This window comes from Sturnira hondurensis, unplaced genomic scaffold (genome assembly GCF_014824575.4).
Source record: "Sturnira hondurensis isolate 20B ecotype Veracruz unplaced genomic scaffold, ASM1482457v3 Scaffold0014854, whole genome shotgun sequence".
Lineage (NCBI taxonomy): Eukaryota > Metazoa > Chordata > Mammalia > Chiroptera > Phyllostomidae > Sturnira > Sturnira hondurensis.
In genome coordinates, this window is record NW_028087485.1 from 7,697,076 (window position 1) to 7,703,075 (window position 6,000).

Genomic DNA, 6,000 nt, shown 5'->3' on the forward strand with positions numbered 1-6,000 from the left:
TTGGACTAGCAGGGGATAAGGTCCATTTAAATCTGCCTTTGGGGGCCAAATACATTTGGGAAAAGCACAGAATCCCGTTGCTTATGCTGTGAACACAACAATTCGTGGAATAGGACATTTTATGAGTTGATAGCTGTTTACTCCAACAGGGTATAATACTTCTTGTTTAGCAATATGTTGGGTAGGTTACTTTGCATCTCAGAGGAACTAAACTCCACTGCCCCCCAGGTATATATGTTAACAAGTACACACAAAAGGAGATGCTAGAAGAAATTTGCTGTGTTCTCTATAGCAACACAAAGGCTAAAACTGAAATGATACACAGAGAATTGGCGTGGCCCGTGTGCAAAGATGACATGTGGATCTGCGAAGTGATCGAATGTAAGAACTGAAACCATAAAGTTCCTGGAAGAAAACGTAGGCGGTAAGCTCCCTGACATCTGTCTTAGTGCTGAGTTTTTTGTTTTGATACCATAAGCAGCAGACAAAAAACAAAAGTCACAAGTGGAAGTACATCAAACTACAAAGCTTCTGCCCAGAAAAGGAAACCATCAGCAGAATAAAAAGGTAACCTGTGGAATGAGAGAAAATGTTTGCAAACCACATGTCTGACACGGGTTAATATCCGAGATATATGGAGAACTCATAAAACTCAATCGTAAAAACAAACAAATAAGAAACCAATCCGATTCTGAAAATGGGCTAAGAACCTGAAGAGAGATTTTTCCGAAGATGACATACTGAAGGCCAACAGACACGAAAAGGTGCTCACCATCACTAAACATGAGGGAAACACAAATCAGAGCCACAAAGCAAACAACATATAACCAGAGTCATTGGAATGAAGAACAATCTCACAATAGCCAGAGGGGAGTGGGGAGGGGACAGTGGGGAGAAGGGTTTTCAGGAACTACTATAAAGGACACATGGACAAGACCAAGGGGGAGGAGGGAAGAAAGGGAGGGAGGTGGGTTTGGAGGGGGAAGGGGGAGGGGTGGGGAGAAAATACAGACAACTGTAATTGAACAACAATAAAATAAATTTTAAAAAACCACAATGAGATAGTATCTCATGTCTGTTACAACGATTGTCATCAAAAAGAGAAGCAATTAACCAGTGCTAGTGAGGAGGTGGAGAAAAAGAATCCTGTGCACTACCGGCGGAAATGTGCATTGGTACAGCCACCATGAAAAACGGTGGAGTTCATCAAAAAATTTAAAGAACTACCATCTGATCCAGGGACACCACTTCTGGGTATATATTCTAGGTAAATAAAAACACTGACAGGAAAAGACACATGCACCCTATGTTCATTGCAGCATTATTTACAATAGCCAAATGACAGAAACACGTGAGTGTCCATCGAGCAAGTCATACACAAGATATGTTCATATGTATGATTTATATATACAAATAATGTCATATAATTTAGCTATTATATAAAAACACATATTTACTTATATGTTTTATATGCATTAAAATGATGAAACATTATCCAGCCATTGTACACATATATTTATGTATATTGTATGGTTTTTTTACAAGTTTTTACAAAGACTTTATTTATTTAGTTTCAGAGAGATGGGAAGAGATGGAGAGAAAGGGTGAGGAATGTTGATGTGCAAGAGATATATCGACCTCAGATGGGGACCTGGCCTGCCACTCAGGCATGTGGCCTGGATTGGGAATCAAACCAGTAAACTTTCAGTTCCCAGACCAGTGTTCAGTCCACTGACCCACACTAGCCAGGACTATTATGTGTTTTATACAGATATAAAAAATAAGAAAATTTGCAACAACATAGATGGGCTTTGAGGGCAGTAGACTAAGTAAAATAAACCAGACGGAGAAAGATGAATACCACATAGCATCACTAATACGTAGACCCCAAAAAACCCAACCCCCCCCACCAAAAAAAAACAAACCCCTGAAGTTGCAGATACTAAGAATAGACTGGGGAAGGGGCTAGAAAAAATGCGTAGAAGGAGCCAAAAGGCACAAACATCCACTTATAAAATAAATGTCACAGGCGTGTACTGTGTGCAGCGTGGCTGCGGGTGGTAACCCTGTACCGCATATTTGAACAGTGCTAACAGAGTAGATCTCAAAAGTTTTTGAGAAAAGAGAACATGGTAACTATGAATGATGACAGATGGTAACTGGACTTATTATGAGGACCACTGCACAGTCTATATATTGAATCATTATGTTGGACTCCAGAAGCTACGATAATGTTGCATGTCAACTATACCTTAATAACAGTAAGTAATGAAAAGTCAAAGAACCGCTGCTGGGTACGTGCCCATGATCTAACAGCCCCGGGCCCCAGATCCCACCGCCACCATTTCAGCTGCTGACAGCTGTATCTCCTCCTTTTAAAAGCAGTTCAACCCGGAGAGAGGCGTGGGGTTGGAGCCAGGCAAGCAGAGAAGTGATAAGGGGTGAGAGAAAGGGGCTGCAATGGGTCACAACGGACAATGGTAAGTATCCACGGTTTGAGAATACCTTCAGGTTTCCTCCAGTTCTAGTCATTCTTTACATTGGCACAATGTTTTACAGGGATCGCTCTATAGTTAGTTGTCAGGTCATCCTAATAACAATTGAAGTTGGCATTCAGTCATGTCTAATTTATCAGTGAAGCAAATCTCAGAGAAAAGCATGTATTTTTAGTTTTATTAGAACTAAAAATTACACATGTATGACAGAGACAGAGAGGGAGGGGAGGGAGAGGATGAGATGAAGGTAACGAGAGGAAGAAGGAGGGAGAGAGAGGGGGGTGGGTGGGTGATAGAGGAAGAAGGAGGGAAGGGGCGAAAGAGGAAGAGAGAATACGGAATTATAGAATTAGGGTTTGCCTTCCCAATCTGTACCCTCCTGGAAAATATTTCTATAAACCCCAAACCATGCATTCACCTCTGCCTCTTTCCTATTCAATGTTAACTCAGTTGACTCAGTTAACTTCATGCAAACTTGGTTATATGAAAGATTAGATTTGTTAAAATGAAATAAAACATACACCATTAAGTGCATTTCAAAAAGACTCTCAGGATTTTTTTTTTTTTTAGAGAATGAGTGTTTCCACTGAACTTAAATGCTTAGATAAAAGAAAAGTAAAGTGTTTTGCAAGTAAACATCCTGCATTCTAAAAAGATAACTAAGCCAGGACTGTGTCATTTTTGTAGCAGAGAAAAGCACCCAGAGAAATTGCTTAGGAGGTTAAATTCCAAAGAAGTTTTCCCTGAACTATGTTTGCATATGGTAGGTAACTTTTTGTTTAGGTTTCTTAAAATTAGGCTTGTGTTCCCCCCCGCCCCTTTTTTTCAGGTATCAGTTTTTGTTTTGTACTTCACATACAATAGTACTTCATACATTCTTGTTTTCAGTCAATCATAATGAGAGAAACATGGAATAGCAAAACCTATGCCATAAAATGAGAGGAAGAAAATAGTAGCTGAGTATGGACAGTCGAATCAAAAAGGATAAAGTCCCTCCTGTGATACCCATTCCCCCAGTGCCAACCCCAGGTTTTAGCAACTCACGTTTAGAGTCCTCCTGTATTTTTCAGCTTCCTGGGACCACACCGGGGAGAACCTTGGGTATGTCCAAACACACACAGCCAGCTATCCAAGTACCTTCAAAGTTCAGGAGTGTTCCTTTGAAATGAGTTCAACTCCCACAATTTCTGGGACCGAGGTTAGTGGTGGTTTCTTATGTGATATAAACTTCTCCATGACCTACAGCTGAATGTTATTGGCTCAATTACCCTGAGCAGTAGTCCTCAACCTTTAGCAAGCATTAGAATTACCTGGAGGGCTTGTTAAAGCACAGATGGCTGGATGTCAGCCTGAGAGTTGCCGATTAAAAAGACTAGGGCCCGAGAATTTCGGTTCTAACAGAGTCGCAGGTGATGCCGTGTTGCTGCTGCTGTAGCACGTCGGTTCGGCATCGCGCTTGGAAGACCTCTGGCCTAGAGGGCCAGCTGCCTGTGAGACGAAGAGTAACAACTCTAGAGACGTCCGTCTGGAAAAGTCCTCTGGACTTCTGGCCTCGGTGAGGGTTTCAGCGGATATAATAGGAGGCACAGGCTGTGAGCAGGAAGTAAGAAGGTCAAGTGCCTTGATTTCTGTTCCATCTGTCCTCAAGAACTAGGGCTGGAGAATACAGGTATTTTAGGTGCCCAGTGGGTTTTCAGGCTATTAAGCTTTTAAAGATGAAAGCTGCCAGCTTGCAGTTTGAAGGCCAACAGCCAGAAACATAAGAGGAAAAAAAAAAAAAGACAGAGCCTGGCAGTGCTTACCCAGGAGCTTCACATTTATCTGATATAACGAGGTCATGACCTGAGGGGGTGAAATTCGCTTTGTTAGAATAATCAGTTACACGTCCTGGCATTTGGGGAGCAGGCCCCAGAGATAGATAGTTCTCTACAGATTACCTCCACAGATTTGTGGATGGCTTCCCCTCACAGGTGTAGCCCTTTCAGACTGAGCAATTAAGAATCATGGAACAGGTTAGAAACACCTGCAGAGGGAGTTAGCATTGGCATGGATCACACATGTCAGAGAGGGACTGAGGTTAGGTATATGTAATCCTAGCTCGATTATCCAACTATTGTAAACAGAAACGGGGTACGCACTAAGGAGAGATTTATGGACTGATAGTGAAAGGACACACCTCGTGCAGGTGTTCCTAAAGAGAGCGTTGCTGTTGCATTCCATGTAATTTGGAAAAAGATGCTTTCATTGCGTAGTCCGTGTTGGAGATAGGTTTCATTTCCTTGTCCTCCTTCTTCTCTCAATTGTACAGGTACAGCCTGTACAGTTGCATCCCTGTCTGGGCAAAGCAGCATGCCAGATCTTTTGTTTGATACAAAAATCAGTAGATCATGCAAGCCTCTGCTCTCCAATTGGAGACTATGGTGCCCATCAGATTGTGCAGTGCAGTATAACGCCATCAACACAGGGAAAGACGTAAACGAGGTATTATCTGGAAAGTATGATCATGCTTTCTTCTTACCAGACAAAAAACATCCCCATGAAGAGAATCACCCGGAGTCACCAAGAGGTTCAGTGAGACTAGAACCATGTGCGTTGGAGTCCACTAATGAATGATCTGTTTTCCATATTGACTCCATGGTTACCAGGAGAACCAGGTGGGCCCGAGATTCAAAAATAGAAGAATGTAGACCCTCTTTCTTAAAATTAGTCCCTATGAACTTCGGTTCGCACAGGCACCGTAATCTTAGTCCACCCCTTCTGCCTACAGCCTATTAGACTGTAATCTAGTCCCTTAATCCAGGTACTTGAGCTCTGTTTATGCATTTCTTCCTTCCTGTTGATGCAGAATCTCTTTATTACTTTTATCCTGTCATAGGACAAACTACAGACTTTGTTCTCCCAGAAACAAAGCTTTTATTCAATTGCGTGTTCATAAAAACAAAAATGTGCCATTCTAAAGGCAAATGTTGGGAGACGACTGGAGCCCCCTTATATTTGGGACAGTTGGAACCCTGAAAAGGCAGAGATGGAGGATGCAAGAAATCCCTCCGGCACACTTGGTAACTGGGTGTTCAGGGAGCTGGGGTTGGAAAAAGACGTCAAACGCTTGGTGGCCTTCAAGACAGTTTGAAAACAAGTTGGGGTGGGGACACGTGCATAAACAAACAGGCTTATGTGTAAAGTCGGCTGGTGGTTTCTAGATGCTGAGAAGGTTGTCACATTTACCTCTCTACCTTGCCAGCATGGGCTACCCAAATGACCCAAATCTTCTTTCCTTGCTGCCTGAGGCATTCCCATTAGCTACCTGATCACTTAATTCTGTTTCCAGGCCTCACTTTTATTCTTATTCAAAAAAATAATTAAATCAGCCCTACCTCTTATCATTCTACATAGTATTTCAATTTTCTTGCATTATTTTAAAAATTGGACTAAACTTTAGTCAATGGCAAACCTTTTTTGCATGGGGTGAAAAGCCTTCCACAGAAGGACGTTGGTATGGAACCAG

General features: G+C 42.0%; 1 non-coding gene across 1 annotated transcript; it reads left to right on the forward strand.

Moving 5' to 3' along the window:
• The first annotated feature begins 279 nt into the window (after positions 1-279).
• On the forward strand, positions 280-386 carry LOC118999556 (U6 spliceosomal RNA). The gene has a single exon (XR_005069135.1). It is a non-coding gene; the product is annotated as a U6 spliceosomal RNA (small nuclear RNA).
• The last annotated feature ends 5,614 nt before the right edge of the window (positions 387-6,000 follow it).